Genomic DNA, 17,629 nt, shown 5'->3' with positions numbered 1-17,629 from the left:
AATCAATAAATAATATAGACTTTCACAGAGCTAGTAACCAACTGGAGAAGCAGTTAATACAACAACTGACAAAGTGATACAGATATTCACACATTTTAGTCACTATCCAATATATTTAGTGAGACACTATAAGTTAGTCAAGTAAACAGTCAATCACACTGCTGCTAACTCCTCCATCCAGATATTTATATTTATATATCCACTCATTCTTCAATGCAAATTGCTATATATAATATATACTTAAATAACAAACCAAACCACATTCACTGGATGATGTTATCAGTGATGTCATCAGTGATGTCATTTGAGATGTCATCAGTGATGTCACTGACCATGACATGAATGATGTAGTATGTGACATCATCAGCAGTGGATAGCGGGCGTGCGAGATGTAGTTAGTACAACTAACTATATCGGAGGAATTTCAATGGTTTTGTTCGAGTGAAATGTCCAGCTAACTATAACACCCCTAAAACCTATGTTTTTTTCAGTGAATTTCTAAGGTTTTTTAAATGCTAATTCCTAACTATATCAGGCCTGAAACCTATGTTTTTTTCAGTGAATATATATATATATATATGTATATATATATTCACTGAAAAAATCATAGGTTTCAGACATGTTATAGTTAGGAATTAGCATTTAAAAAACCTTAGAAATTCACTGAAAAAACCATAGGTTTCAGGGCTGTAATAGTTAGCTGGACATTTCCCTCATACAAAACCATTGGAATTCCTCTGTTATAGTTAGTTCTGCTAACTATAACTCGCGCGCCCGAAATTCACTGCTGATGATGTCACATATTACATCATTCATGACATGGTCAGTGAAATCACTGATGACATCACTGATGACATCTCAAATGACATCACTGATGACATCACTGATGACATCATCCAGTGAATGTGGTTTGGTTCGTTATTTAAATATGTATTATATATATAGCAATCTGCATTGAAGAATGAGTGGATATATAAATATAAATATCTGGATGGAGGATTTAGTAGCAGTGTGATTGACTGTTTACTTGACTAATTTATAGTGTCTCACTAAATATATTGGATAGTGACTAAACAGTGTGAATATCTGTATCACTTTGTCAGTTGTTGTGTAAACTGCTGCACCAGTTGGTTACTAGCTATGTGAAAGTCTATATTAGTTATTGGTTAGTTAACTGAGTATTTGAATGGGAGAGTGAATGTGTGAGTGGTTCGGTGGGGGTATGTGACTGCCCAAAGATGTGTGCATAGTTGATTCAGTAGGTATATGAGGATAAGACTACATGTTATAACAGTTGTTTGGGTGAGTGAATATCTTTATGGGTGTGGTGATGAGCAAATATATCTCTCAATGGTACATGTCCAACAAACTAGAAAAATAAAAGGCAGTGTATGTGACAGTTGTTGCATATAAATAAGTATACATAGGACTCAGTGATTGTATGAGTGACTGTATGGATAACTGTATACTTGTAATAGTGATTTTATAACACACTAAGTATGAGTTACTATCTATGTGAATAAATGAAGTGGTGTTTGTATAAGTGTGTAGCTGAGTAAATGTAAGTATGATCCATTGTTTGCATAAGTGAGTAGGATGACTGCATAAGTGAATAGGATGTGTGCTGGTGTGTAATGTCGATATAGGTGTATAAGTATATTTGATAGTGTTCTATTGATCATTGACATATGCACATGATACACGATAGTATGATTTCGCCAAATTCTCATTGCGCCGTCCGTCCTTGACCATCCTTGACCATCTTCACTTAGACATCGTTTCACAGCCCTCCGTACGAACTGTGTAATTAATGTCACCTTAGTTCTTAAGGCTTTCATCATGCTTGGCCATTGATGCATTCGCAATCATTTGCTACTGCATGTGTCACTTTGACCTAGTCCTTTCACATATTGCCTATGAAATCACTTTCTTAGTCACAGACCATACATATGGTCCCCACAACTTGTAATGATGCTGACATGCAATCTCAAATCTTAAATGGGGTACCTTATTATGTTGTCTTCTCTCTCCCCTTTTTTCCTGTTTTAATCCCACAGGCGTCTAAATCAAATCAGGCAATTGTTTATTGTTTAGTCCTGAGGATGATCCCATTGCATTAGGAGCTAGGGAGCGAAACGTCGACTTTTCAAACAGTACCGCAATTTATCCACTGTGTAAATTGTATTGTGGTAACTGCTGGTTAGAGCTTACTTAAGGTTGTACTGTATTGTAAGCTACCACTTGCTCCAAAGTTTTTGCCTGCTACTTTGTTTTCTTCTTATTTTTCATTTTTTCTTCTTGTAAGCTCGGTACAGGATTCTGCCCGTGTTTCACCCTCTTTGTTGCTTTCACTTTGCTTAATACCTTTTGCATCTGCTCTAAATAAATGTTCCTCTGTCCGGCTGGACATTGGAAGACTATCCATAGTTCTTATTGAAGTCTATGTTGAAATGTTTTCATTATCTATCTTTAAGCTAAGGACCTTTGTTCTTTAAAATAAGTAATCACCCAAGGCCAAAGCTACCTGATCGGGTCCCCTTGTTAATTATACTGTGACTTAGCGCAATCGCTGGGTTGCAAGGGTTCTCTACCCCTCCCAGCCGTGTCCGGGTTGGGCCAACCTAGTATTGAGTGTCCCTATATCTCCTATCTCCCCACCCTTTTCTATTGTCCCCATTTTACACCACAGCATGTCAGCCTTCGCACCGCTATACACGGATGATTACATTAAACAGCTCTGTTCAGGCCCATCACTACTATCTGACACTTCAGATATACCCACCTCATCCAACATTTCAATACCAGACCAACTTGAGAACCTAAAGAAAAAGCAGGTTCGTTTACAGTTAATGATTCTGATGCTTACAGACTACCTCAAGGCAGAAGTCATTCCCCTAGGTCTCCAGGTACGCAATATTCCTGGGATTTTCACCGACAATCCTAAGTATGTATCCAATTTTAGCTACATTGGGACCACTTGCACACGCCATTGGTTGGTACTCGGAATTGACATCGCCACAGAAACTCTCAAAGCATTAGATATAGAGATTTCAGACATACTTAAACAAATCCAAGACTCAAACTCGACTACCGAAGGCAAAAAATTGTTGGAACAGATCGAAAAAACGGTCGTAGATTTTCACAGAATTGAGCAGAACAAAAAGGCCAACAGAATAAAGAAGGATATAAAATCTTATAGTGCAGAGACCACCTACCCATACCTACACAAAGATTTTTATACTAACAGGTCCTACTCCACTCATCAGAATAACCACCTGTGGGGTCGTTATAATAGACGCCAGAATCTGGTAGGTTTTTCAGACACCTCAGCCGACTTATCAGACAGTTCTGACCCCGGAGAAGGCAGCAGCACTGCAAGACGGGGAGGCTCACATCAGAATACTTTTTTAGCCAGAGCCCACAAGACCCGCCCCAACGCGGCAGAGTGCAGAAAACCCAGCGGTGGTACAACCCACCAGGGGAGCGGAAGACCCGCGACAATTTTTACCAATGGTAATGACAGGTCACTCTGCAGAGCAGCACATCAACGCTATTCCCATTTTTAATCTCTCTACCTACTCATTGGCTAAAGATGAACTATCCCTCCTCAAAAAAGGATTATCCTTTGTTCCTACAGTTCCACCCAATTTTATGTATCTGCAAACGGAACTCCTTAGATTTTTACGGCGCATCCGCCTCCAAGCCTTCTTCCAGCTGCATCCCACACCAGACCATACTGCCAACACACCTTTCCGGCCCCCATCAACTTTCCTGCCATCTGCATGAATGTTACCTACGGAAATACTTACCTTCGAAAAAATGGTTCTGAAGAACCTATCCATCTTACAGAACAATGAAAGGTTCACTCCTTTCAATATCACACTAAAAGAAAAACAAGTAATCAATCACCTCAAAACAAATGACACACTTGTAATCAAAAGTGCCGACAAAGGGGGCGGGATAGTGCTCCAAGAAAAAACGGCATATATAGCAGAAATCCAACGCCAACTCGATAACAAGGATCACTACATGAGGCTGGCGTCAAACCCCACAAAAGAGATACAGGGATTGATCTTAAAGACTACCACAGAGGGACTCCATGCCGGCTTCCTCTCTAAAAAGGAATTCAATTTCCTGAACGTAAAAACACCGCGTACTCCTACACTCTCCCAAAAATCCATAAAAATACAACCAATCCTCCTGGCTGGCCAATCGTCTCTGCCTGCGGCTCAATTTTGGAACCGCTTGGCTCGTATGTGGATTTCATTATTCAAGATTTCATTCCAACCACCCAATGTTATGTGAGAGACTCTATGGCATTGATAAATATGATTGAACACCACCCTTACAATCCCATGTCAGAGACTCTATGCACCATGGACGTGGAGTCACTGTACACTAATATACCACAGACAGCTGCCCTCCTGGTGATACAAAAGACACTGGACTCACGCCCACGCCCACATGCTGTTCCTAGTACTTTCATTCTACAACTCCTAGAACTATGCCTTACTCGCAATTTCTTCATGTTCAATAATATCTTCTATCAACAAATCAAGGGCACCTCTATGGGGGCTATTTTTGCCCCCAACCTAGCGGTGCTCTTCATGGATCAATTGGAAACCAATGTCATCCTGACTCCAACAAATCCCTTTTTTTCAGGCATTGTTTTTTGGCGTAGATACATCGACGATATCTTCATTATTTGGAGACAAGACGTCATTGTTCTACACCAATTCCTACATTGGATGCACAATAATTGCTTAGGGCTGTCCTTTACAATCACCACTGACAGTGATTCTATCGCATTTCTAGATCTGACGATTTTTCATTTTGATGGCGAGCTACTAACACGCCTGTATCGAAAACCCACTGAGCGTAATACCCTCCTTAACTACACCAGCAATCACCCTAGGACTCTAAGGGACTCTCTGCCGTATTCTCAATTTCTGAGAATCAGGAGAAGTTGTTCATGTAAGGTGGACTACTTCAGAGAGGCAACTGTTCTTGCCTCAAAACTAAAGGACAGGGGATACCCCAAAAGAATTGTGAAAAATGCGTCTAAACGAGCCTGGCATTGTCCCAGAGAAGTGTTGTTGACCCCGAAACCAAAAAAAGAATTGCATGCGTCACAACCTTCTCCCCAGTGTCCAACAAGTTGAGGAAAATGATATTGCACCATTGGCCCATTTTGAATGCAGGCAGTCTTAACATTGACAAACCTCTATTCGCATTTAGAAAGAGTAGAAACTTGAAGGATTACCTGGTCAGAGCTGCATTACCTGTCACTCCTAACACTACTACTCTTGATGCAGTCTGGGGTCTGTCCCCCATCATTGGGCACTCTAAATGTGGGGGTTGCAGTGTTTGTTTGTTCACAATTGAGGGTAAAAGCTTTACGTTTAATAACGCTACAGTGCATTGCCAATCATTCTCCAACTGCAACACATCCAATGTGATCTATCTTATCCATTGTCCATGCCAGAAAGTATATATCGGACAAACAACGCAAAGAGTCAAGACCAGGATCTGTCAACACAGAAGCCGCATCCGTTGCAGGACACCAAATGCGCCCCTTGTTGACCACTTCTCTGATGCCAATCACAGCGAGGACGACATACGCTGGACAGTTCTCAAAGTCTTGAAATTGCCCCAAAGGGGTGGCAACATGACCCAATTGCTCAATAGAGAGGAACTAAAATCGATTATCCTCTTTGATTCAATACGTAATGGGCTCAATAGAACAGAGGACTGGACAACCCTACTTTAAGCCCCAAACATATGAACTTTATAGAAATCGGACAAAAGCTAACCCAGTTTCTATTTCTACTGACACTGACAAAATATGAATGTAATGTTATTCATTTTTACTGTATGAACTGCTTTCGTATTAACAAAACTGTAAATATGTACAAAATAATATCATATATAGAAATGTTGCCTGACACCAAAAGAATTAAGCACATAGGCACCACTGCACCTACGACGAATTTCCTTTTAATTGAGCACTCGGCGATAATTACCATTGTCCCTTCTCACCACTCTAAGATGTCTGCAAACTAAGCGTCCCATTCCAAAATGGCCCCCACATCGGCGCCTGCACAGACACTGGCTGTGCAGTCCCTTGTCTATTTTCACACAAGTGGATGCCGAGGCTCCTACATAAACAGCCTGTCCGGTTCTACAATTTGTTCCAGCTACCATGCTGTAAGGAACGGAAGACCGGACACCGTCTTTAAGAGACTCCATTGAGGTAAGCCATTGATACTGAATCCTAAATACCAGGCATTGCCTTTGCCACCGGTATCCCCAATTAAACGCTCTCTCCCGCTCCCACAGCTCCTCACATATCAGCAGCCATTGCTTGCTGCCTCAAATCCTGCGTCGCTCCCGTAAACGCCGTGCCCGGCTGGGCACACAGAACGTGATCGTATCCTCCCAGACCACGATCAACATACCCTAATCCAAGGTAATCCGCCCCCGCCTCCGTACTCTGTTACACCATGGGCCTTCGGCTTATTAACGTAGCCGCTCATCACTACCTTCTTTCCTTTATTCCCAGGTGATCCAATACCTCACCACGTGCCATGTTTCCTGGGCTTGTCACACCACGAGCCCACTCATAAGGTCAGCCTTAACTAGTGAGTGCGCCGGCAACACCTTCACTGCGCCGACCACAACTCACTGCCCACTCCGTCCGCACTAGATGGCTCCACACTCCATCCATTAATTACACCAACATGATCCTTGCAAATCCCACACTAGCGCCGCCACCCTTACACGCTCACTGAAACCTTGACACACCCCGCCCCTTGTGTCACTTTTTCTTACAGCATAATTCGTCGTGGTCAAACATCGAGCCTTCCTAGGCATGGCGTTCAAAGTTAACAGCACATGTACTATGCTTGACCAGTTTTTAATATGCACATGATACGCAATAGTATGATTTCGCCAAATTCTCACTGCGCCGTCCGTCCTTGACCATCTTCACTTAGACATCGTTTCACAGCCCTCCGTACGAACTGTGTAATTAATGTCACCTTAGTTCTTAAGGCTTTCATCATGCTTGGCCATTGATGCATTGGCAATCATTTGCTAGTGCATGTGCCACTTTGACCTAGTCCTTTCACATATTGCCTATGAAATCACTTTCTTAGTCACAGACCATACATATGTTCCCCACAACTTGTAATGATGCTGACATGCAATCTCAAATCTTAAATGGGGTACCTTATTATGTTTTCTTCTCTCTCCCCTTTTTTCCTGTTTTAATTCCACAGGCGTCTAAATCAAATCAGGCAATTGTTTATTGTTTAGTCCTGAGGATGATCCCATTGCATTAGGAGCTAGGGATCGAAACGTCGACTTTTCAAACAGTACCGCAATTTATCCACTGAGTAAATTGTATTGTGGTAACTGCTGGTTAGAGCTTACTTAAGATTGTACTGTATTGTAAGCTACCACTTGCTCCAAAGTTTTTGCCTGCTACTTTGTTTTCTTCTCATTTTTCTTTTTTTTTTCTTGTAAGCTCGGTACAGGATTGTGCCTGTGTTTCACCCTCTTTGTTGCTTTCACTTTGATTAATTCCTTTTGCATCTGCTCTTAATAAATGTTCCTCTGTCCGGCTGGACATTGGAAGACTATCCATAGTTCTTATTGAAGTCTATGTTGAAATGTTTTCATTATCTATCTTTAAGCTAAGGACCTTTATTCTTTAAAATAACTATTGATCATTGACAGCATGTATGAGTGAATCTATAGGTAAGTGATTAGATGTGTGTGTAGATCTAGGAATCCCTGAGTGGCTTTTTAGAAACTTGTATTGGTGTGTCAAGGGATTCAAATATGGTACTCTGTATTTTACAGTGAGTGATGAAAGGTTATACTACTGTATGATGAGGTGTATCTGATTGTCATGTGGATGATGTCATCAGTGATGTCATCAGTGATGTCATTTGAGATATCATCAGTGATGTCACTGACCATGTCATGAATGATGTAATATGTGACATCATCAGCAGTGGATTGCGGGCGCGCGAGTTATAGTTAGCAGAACTTACTATAACGGAGGAATTTCAATGGTTTTGTACGAGTGAAATGTCCAGCTAACTATAACAGCCCTGAAACCTATGGTTTTTTCTGTGAATTTCTAAGGTTTTTAAAATGCTAATTCCTAACTATAACATGTCTGAAACCTATGGTTTTTTCAGTGAATTTCAAAGGTTTTTTAAATGATAACTTTTAAATGTAATAATAGTTATATGTATTTTTTATACTGATTTTTCTACAGTTTTTTAACTGTTTATTTTTACATATTTTATTTTTTAAATTACATTATATATTTTTAATATAAATGGAAATAAAAATGTTTTTCAAAATATTGAAACTGAAATATTGTTTTTTGTTGAATGTATAAGTGCAGAACTATAAGTGTGTTGGTTAGTTAGGGGACTGCATGCATAGTGGATAGGGGTTTGAAGCAGTCCATGTGCTAAGGCCTGGCTCAGTGCATGAGTACTTGGGTACTGACTGAATGATTAGAGTACTGCAAGGAGAGTGCCTGGGTGAATTTATAAGTGGTTGGGTTTTGGCGCAGTGAATGGATTAGTACATGGTGCTGAATGGGTCACTAGAGGAGTGCAAGGGGAGTGACAGGGTGTTTGCTGGAAGTGTATGGATACTGACTGGGGAATTGAAGGTGTAAAAGACAAGTGTGTAGGTGGTTAGAGGACTGCATGCATAGTGGATAGGCGTTTGAGGCAGTCCATGTGCTAATGCCTGGCTCGCTGAATGAGTACTTGGATACTGACTGAATGTTTAGAGTACGGCAAGGAGAGTGCCTGGGTGAATTTATAAGTGTTAGAATTACTTTTCAGGATCAGTACTGGGCTCAAAGATGCAGCACTGAGGTCTCTCCTGATAACAGGTGAGTAAATCGGAATTCGTAGTTCGGCTGATTTTAGAGGAATATTTATAAGTTTCAAAAATCGGCACTTAGAGACTTTTTCAGCAAAAAGCAGGCAATGATATCCTATTTAAGGAAATTCAAGTTACTAGTAAGTACTGTTAGAATTACTTTTCAGGTTCAGTAGTGGGCTCAAAGATGCAGCCCTGAGGTCTCTCCTGATAACAGGTGAGTAAATCGGAATTCGTAGTACGGCTGATTTTAGAGGAATATTTTAAAGTTCCAAAACTCCACACTTAGAAGACTTTCCAAGTGAAACCAGTCAATGTTAGCCTATGGAAGGAATTTCAAGTTACTGGTAAGTACGTTTAGAATTACTTTTCAGGATCAGTACAGGGCTCAAAGATGCAGCACTGATGTCTCTCCTGATAACAGGTGAGTAAATCGGAATTCGTAGTTCGGCTGATTTTATTTTGGTCCAGTATATATAGAGCCACTTTCCTACACCATCCCCTCCCTTCACCACTGTGTAAACGCGCCCTGTGTGCGTTTTAATTTGGGAGATTTAGTCCCCTTGAATCCTGAGTGTCCCTAGGGCCCAAGTAGCCCACTAGGTACCTCCAGTAAGCGCCACAGAGCTGCGTTGCAGAGAGGTGTAAAAAGGGGTATGGCCTCGGCCACCTCTCTGAAACACAGCGCAGTGGCGCTTACTGGAAGCACCTGGTGGGCTAGTTAGCCCCCAGGGGTCCTCAGGATTGAAGGAGAATTATTTCCCCAACTTAAAACGCGCCACTGGGCGTGTTTTCACACATCACCTCGGGCCCCATCCCCTCCCTTCACAACTGTGTAAACGCGCCCTGTGGCTGTTTTAATTTGGGAGATTAAGTCCCCTTGAATCCTGAGTGTCCCTTGGGTCCAACTAGCAAACTAGCCCACTAGGTACCTCCAGTAAGTGCCACAGAGCTGCGTTGCAGAGAGGTGTAAAAAGGGCGCTTACTGGAAGCACTTGGTGGGCTAGTTGGCCCCCTGGGGCTCTCAGGATTGAAGGGGAATTATTTTCCCAACTTAAAACACGCCACAGGGCGTGTTTGCGCATGTCACCTCAGGCCCCGTCCCCTCCCTTCCCCACTGTGTAAACACACCCTGTGCCCATTTTAAGTTGGCAGATTAGGTCCCCTTGAATCCTGAAGGTCCCTAGGGTCAAAGTAGCCCACTCGGTACCTCCAGTAAGCGCCGTTGCAGAGAGGTGTAAAAAGGAGTACTGCCTGGACCACCTCTCTGCAACGCAGCACAATGGCGCTTATTGGAAGCACCTGGTGGGCTAGTTGGCGCCCATGATCACTCAGGATTGAAGGGGAATTATTTCCCCAACTTAAAATGTGCCACAGGGCGTGTTTGCACACGTCACCTCAGGCCCCGTCCCCTCCCTTCACCACTGTGTATACATACCCTGCGGCCGTTCTAAGTTGAGAGATTAAGTCCCTTTGAATCCTAAGGGTCTCTAGGGTCGAACTAGCCCACTAGGTACCTCCAGTAAGCGCCATAGAGCTGCGTTCCAGAGAGGTCTAAAAAGGGGCATGGCCTCTGAACACCTGTCTGCAACGCAGCTCCCTGGCACATACTGGAGATACCTATTGGGCTAGATGGCCCTCAGGGACCCTCAGTATTGAAAGAGAGTTAATCCCCCAACTTAAAACGCGCCACGGGGCGCGCTTGCACAGTGGTGAAGAACGGGGGCGTGGCCTGAGGTGACATGTCTGCAAACAAACCCTGTGGTGCGGTTTAAGTTGGGGAATTAATTCCTCCTCAATCCTGAGGGTCCTTGGGGGCCAACTAGCCCACCATGTCCCTCCAGTATTCGCCAAAGAGCTGCATTGCAGAGGGGTGTTCAGAGGCCACACCCCTTTTTACAACACTCTGCAATGCAGCTCTGTGGTGCTTACTGAAGGCTAGGGGGCTTTAGAGGCCCCCCCATCATTACATTTACAGGGCCCGGGGGTGGCGGTCCCCGGGGCTGCGGGTGGCCGTGTGCCCCCCCATCTATTAATGCTTTGCCCTGGGGGGTGGCGGTCCCCGGGGCAGTGTGGGGACACTTATTTTTATCATGACCCCGGGACTTGGCCCCCCCGGGGGGCTAATTACCCAAAAAAAGCATTTTTTTAAAAAATTGGCGAGATTTGCGCACCTAGCGCGTATTTCAGCCTTGGCTGTTCTTGGAGTGCACTCCTCCAACCCTAAAACTGCAAGTACTGGACTAAAAGTGAAAAATCAGAGGTTCTGGGATCTTCGTGTCAAGAAGGACTATCCCCAGTCTCCCTGAAACCTCAAGTAGACTTTACTGAGGCAAATGAGGAGCCTGCGATACAGACCTCAATCTTTGCTTCCACAACAATAGCCCGATGTTTTCTGCCAACATGAAGTTCAGATCGGTGACCAGATCTTTGTGCCAACAATGACCGCACCATCAAAGAGAAGTTCTGACCAAGGGCTGAAACTTCAGCAACCCACCGTTGATGACCCGTTCTAAGGTTTCCGCCCCATCGCCAATGACCTCGTTGAGGAGTACTTCTCATATGAAAACCTGACGATGTTAGAAGATAAGCTTTCCACCAGCCCATCGCAGTTGATGTAAACTTTTGGCTTTCCGTGTCCAGCACAACCAGAAATCACGATTGCCGCTTTGTGCTTCATGGCGCTAGTTTTATTTAAATATTTTTGAACTTCATACTTCTGGTTCTACTTATTGGATTTTTGCCATTTTGGTGTCATTGTATTCGGCAAATTGTACTCTATTGTTCTAAATTGGTTTGGGATTTTTTTCTGTTTTCTGTTTTCACTTTATTAATGTTTGAGAGTTGCATAAATACTTTACACCTTGCCGCTATGTTAAGCCTGATTGCTTTTGTGCCAAACTACCAGAGGGTTAAGTACAGGTTCATTTAATGACTTCTGTGGTTCACCCTGACAAATATTGTGTTTCTTACTTGATTGGGGCTCTAACTCCTCTCCACTGATATCCCAATGTCTTAAAATAGGTGAAAGTAACAGTGGAAAAAAGGATAGATACTCAGGGACAAAACAAGCAGTAGCAGGGAGGGTGGGCGCAGACCGTTTCACTCTGCACGTGACCCTGCATGCATGCAGTTTCTATAGCCTTGGACCGCTCGCTTTAGGGCAAAAGAATACTGGAAGCATACTGGGGGAGTGCTGGGCGGTGGTGGAGAAAGGGGTCTTGGGATGTTGGGCGGGAAGGATAGCAAAGCAATTCAAAGGTAATGACTGCGCACTGAAGAATGGACAATGATAGAGTAAATGTTTATCTGTTTACGGTTCGGCCTGCATGAAAGGCATGAAGAGCTGAGCTATACAGCCTAACCGTCGCAACAGTAAATTTGTTAACAAAACTATCAGACGAACCTGTAAGACAAACCTAAACCGTTGATTTACCTACTACAAACATCGAAATGACATGTCTGGTTTCACAAAAATATTTGTTAAATATTTCGCAGAATGTTTAGTTACTCTAAAGGTTAAATGACACGTCTGGGTGCTGTACAATGTGGCGGAACTAGTTTGTCTACACATTCCCACACACGGACAAAGGCTAACCCTTTTTCTGCCTGAAACCATGTGCATCTGCGGTAAGCACACTGGGCAGATTAAAATGCTGCAGGGCAGATTTGTATTTTGCTCTGCACTTTACATTTTAATAAACAGCAGAGGGGGCCCTACACTTGCTTCCCTGCCAGAATGGAACACCATTGAAAAGGCCAGTGAGACCTCGCAAGAATCAGTGCGAGGGGTTGGAAGGGAGCCGTATACTCAGAAGCAAGACCACACATATTCACCAACTACCTCCCCTGTAAATACCATGAAGTCTGTGTCGCGCTCTGCTGCAAGTGAGGCGAGAGCAGACATCCTGGGCTTCAGCACCACTCTTTCTATCACTGTCCACGGGTACAAGGAAAGACCTCTCCTACCTCTGGCTGTTGGTGCCCCATCTGTGACTGCCTTCACCTGCTAGATGGATGATCAGTCTCTCACCAGTCTAGGCACCACTTTCCCTCACCCACGGTGGGCCGATACTGCAACCTCCAAAAAACTCATCTTACTAAAATTCAACTTTATTACATGGGACAGGGTTATTTCCGTGCAATAAACCGCACTAGGTCATTCTGGTGAATTGATGATATCAGACGCAAGGGCTACTTCATCAATGCACCAACACATTCTGGGTGGAGAGTAGAGTTGATGGTGTGCTTAAGTTTTGGATGCCTTAATGTATGCACACATCTTGCTTAATCAGCATCCTTTTTAGGACATCTTGACTGCTCCTCCTCACTCCTTGTGTGCTGCAAGACACAATCATTCACTCTGCTAACCAACGTGACGTGAAGTATAATAGTTGGAAACTATGGAGTGAGGTATAAGGAGTGAAGAGTGAGGAATGAAAGCTGAGCAATAAGTAGTGAATGATGATGATGAGCTGAGTGAAATGCAGGAAAGATGGATGATGATGTCCTAAAATGTACATGTCAGGAGGAAGAGAAGGGAGGAGTTTAGGAAGTTGGCTGGTGAAGATTTAAGAAGTAACATTTCACGTTCAATATTATTCAGATAATGAAAAGTATTTTTTGAAGTCAGAGAGCAGAGAGGCAAGTGCAGAAGAAGGATAGCATGACAACTATCACTGCTCGAATTGTGGTTTGCGTACTGTAACATCCTGAGTAGTGTAATGGGCTACGATTCTTGGACATGAAATATGTGCCATTTTATGTGGAGAAATGCAACTCCTATCAATGCTGTCAGAAACTCGTTTGCAATTTCAAATACATCGTGCTTTTGAGATCTCTTTATTTTGTCTTCACTAGCAACATGTATTCATTACACACACTTTTAATAAGCAGAAATCAGTTGTGTGCATAGTTTATGTTTCATCCATGTTTATTTCGAACATTTCTTCCTTTTAATATCAAAATATCAATGACAAAGTATTTCTGTTCACCCTTCTTTAGGAAGGTAAGCTTATGCTTGCAATAATATTTCCAAACATTTATCTTTAATCACTTTCTGAACAGGTATCTATTTTCAACATATAGAATAAGTAGCATCAAAGTTATATTATGCCGACCAATGGACACAAGTAATCCCTTCCCTTGATGTTCAATTTGTCACAGGCATCCGCGACCGTGAGTTCAATGTTGAATCTTTTAGATCTTTCAATGACCTTCTGAAATCAGAATGTTTTGACAGCATCTCCTTTTTAGCCTTCTCCTCAGCACCTGATCTTTCACCACACATTATATTTTGTCTCTTTTCATAGAATCCCACCTGTACAAGTATTTGAATAGTTTCCCACAATGCCTTTGCTTTCTACCTTCGATGGATTATTTTAATTATATTGCTCAGTCTTTATTTAATTAAATTCCTATTAAAAGCGCATCGTTTTGATGACTATTCACACCCCGCAAGGAAATTGTATCAAAATATGCTATCCACTAACATATTTTAAAGTAATTTCTTAGCTTGGTCACCACCTCCTAGAAGTTTTTTAAGTAATTTGGGGGATTGAAACTAGAACTAATGCATGCTGTGTTTAAGCAATAAGCCTCCCATTCTAGCTTTGTTTTTAGCACCAAAGGGGTTTGCAAAAGCAAGTGAACTTCGTCAGTTGAGACCTAGCTATTTGATTAATGCCCAATGGAGCTACCTTGTTTAGCTATAAGGGAGACGGGCTGTGGATTCCCTCCTCGGGCATCAACTACCCAGTCGGACTTTGGGCAGACTTCCTTTCGTCTCTCCTGCCGTCTTGTCCCTCATCCTCCCTCTTTACACTTCGCCCTTCCCCCCTTCGCTCTATTTGTCTCACCTTTCTTTCCTCTCTCAATGTGTTGCTTAATTTTGATGTAATGTGTAATTGTTATCATTTTCTGTAACATTTTGTAACCTAATGTAAAGCGCTCTGATACCTATGGGTCTAGCCAGCGCTATGTAAAAAATAAAAAATAAAAAAGTATCAGACTCGGTGGTGTGCCACATTTCTGGACAGTTCATCTGCACTCATCACTATCTAGCCCGGTTTGCTTCCAGCTTGCCCTGCTTTGCATGTACTGTGCTTGGTCTGTGTGTGAAGGAAACTTGCTCTACTGTTAGAATTTTTGTACCTGTTCAATTTGTTTCAGGGAGTTTACATTGCTGTTACCAGGGTTCCATTGCTTCTGTGTATAAGGTGAGCTTGCAGTTTGCTGCCTTTTCTGCACCTTTCCTCTGTGTATGAAAAAATCATGTACTAATATAGACTGTGCAGCAACTATTTTCTGTGTGAGGTTCGTTTTAGGCAACACTGCATTGGAGCTGCTGCTACTGTACTTGGTGTGCATGTGTTACTGAGGTTTTGTCTGTCCTATGCTTACTCGGAGTGTTAGGAAGGCCTTCACTGTTGCTCTTTGTGTTGTACTGAGATCAGGAAGCTCAAACTGATGCTGTCTTTATTTTGCCTATGTTGTGAATATTAGATAGCTCTCATTTCCAGCATCAGGCCATCCTCATGGTTGGAGGGTCACACCCGCCCCTGCCCTTTTCCCAACAGGAATAGTGTGTATCAGGTTGAGCAAAGGTCAGCCTGATAGCCTTTAATTTCAGGTCAGGGAGTCAGGATTAGAAATGCGCTAAATGTGCAGGCTCCTGGCAGCTTGAGCTGAACAATGCCATTGAAGATGTGACAGCCTGTGGGCATGACCTCTTAAGCCTGGCAAAGCACCTTAAGATCCTCCCCCCTTGTGACCAGGGGGATAATCACTGGCTGCTTGAACCTGGGCACTTTAGTTTTAAACCATATAGTGCCTAGGGCGGAGTGTCAATCACTGAGCACCTTCTCACTGAGTGGGGTGGGGTCAGCAACTCTCACTGACCCAATCCCACTCTGTGACGAGATAGCACCTTCTGCCGCCCCTTATTGGCTGATCTAGGGTCAGCCAATGACAGAAGGCAGCATTCCCAACCCTCCTGGGATCTCGGAGGCAGAGTTTTACAGGTAAGTGTTTTTTTTTAAATGTGAGGTGTGTGTGTGCATGTATGAATATTTCTGAGTGAGTGTTGTGAAGGGATGTGTGTGTGCATGCGCGTGCGTGAATGCATGAGTGTGGGTAAATGTGCATGTCTGTTTCATCTGCACTCCTCTTTTCTAAAGATACCGGCCGCCACTGTCATTGCTATTATCTGTGCTGTATCATTTCGATGTCTGTCAAGGATCCATGCAAGGCAGCGGCCTTTCCTGTGCATGTTTATTGCTACTGCTCTTGATTTATGGGTAATGGCATGATGGAAATAATAATGCTGTTGCCCTGAGCAACTTTTTTCATTGTGCGGACTTTTTTCAGTGTGAGGATACTTTGCACTTCTCTTGCCTGTGCTGCACGTGCTCTGTGTTTGAGGGGGGTTGCTTTGGTTTTCTCTGCTCCGCATTTGTTCTGTGTGTGAGGGAAAGGTGATCTGGTAACTGGTCATGCACCTGTTGTCAGTGACAAGCTTGCATTGATGACCCATATTCTTTAACAGTTCTTTGGGTGAGAAGCTTAGCATACTGTTGTCTTCCTTGTGTCCATGCAAGATATGTAAGTCTGTAATTGAAGCTTTCAGTACTCGCTTTTTTGGCTGGGCCTTTTTTGTGTGCAGAAGAGCTTGTAATACAACAGCGAGATATGAATGAATGAATAAATGAATGAATGAAAAAGTACTTTTAAAGTGCACTGCTACCCACACAGGGGTGGCATTGCATGGTTACAGAACCACACACATTAAAACCTTCAGGACAACCACGTTTTAAATGTCTCCTGAAGCAAAAATTCTCTGAGGTGGTACGAATATCTCGGGGAGAAAATTCCAAAGCTTTGCAACGAGTACCAAGAATGATCTTGGTACTCTGGATTTTCTGAGTCTGGATGGTGACAGAAAATGAGCGTAAGTGGAGCGAAGGGGTCTGCTGGGTGAATACTAATGCAACATTTGCTGAAGGTAAAGAGCGCCAATACTATGACTTAATGACACATACAGAGTGCTTTAAAGATTGATGTTTCCCTAAAATAATCAATGTAAGGAGATAAGATACCAAGAGGTCAAAGAGCTTCCAGGGGGCCCAGGCATCAACCAAGCCACATTATGTGCCAGTTGAAGCCATCACATGGAACAAGTTGGAAGACCCGAGTAACCCATGGTAACAGCCTGAATGAGAACTGAGAAGAGGAACAGCTTTTCACAAAACTAGGAGGAGATGAAAACAGTAACAGCTAATTTTTAAATATCGCTAGAGAAAGAAAGAGAGGTATCAAACATTATTTGTGCATATGTTGCAGGCCTCCACTCGGGGAAACCAAGCAGAGGTCCGGATGGAAGGAGAATCAGCAAAGATAAGAACTTCATTCTTGGCGCTATTTATTATAGATAGCTAGATGTCATGCGCCTCACCATGTCAGACATGCTGAGCTGAAAGTTTGAATTTACAACCCAGGGTGTAACGCAAGACCCTGCTGCGGTGGTAGGGCCCCCATTCAGCTCACGTCCAATAGACATCTGAGAGATATGGGCTGCTCAGGGGCCCATGATCACATTAAGCAGGGGCCCAATAATTTTGCTTAGGGGCCCTTCATCACACCAAGCAGGGGCCCCATCATTTTGCTTTACAGCCACTGATACAACTATTAGGTGGTTTTCAGAAAAGACCAAATT

Source organism: Triturus cristatus, chromosome 3_1 (genome assembly GCF_964204655.1).
Source record: "Triturus cristatus chromosome 3_1, aTriCri1.1, whole genome shotgun sequence".
NCBI classification, from domain to species: Eukaryota; Metazoa; Chordata; class Amphibia; order Caudata; family Salamandridae; genus Triturus; species Triturus cristatus.
This window is presented reverse-complemented; position numbering follows the sequence as displayed.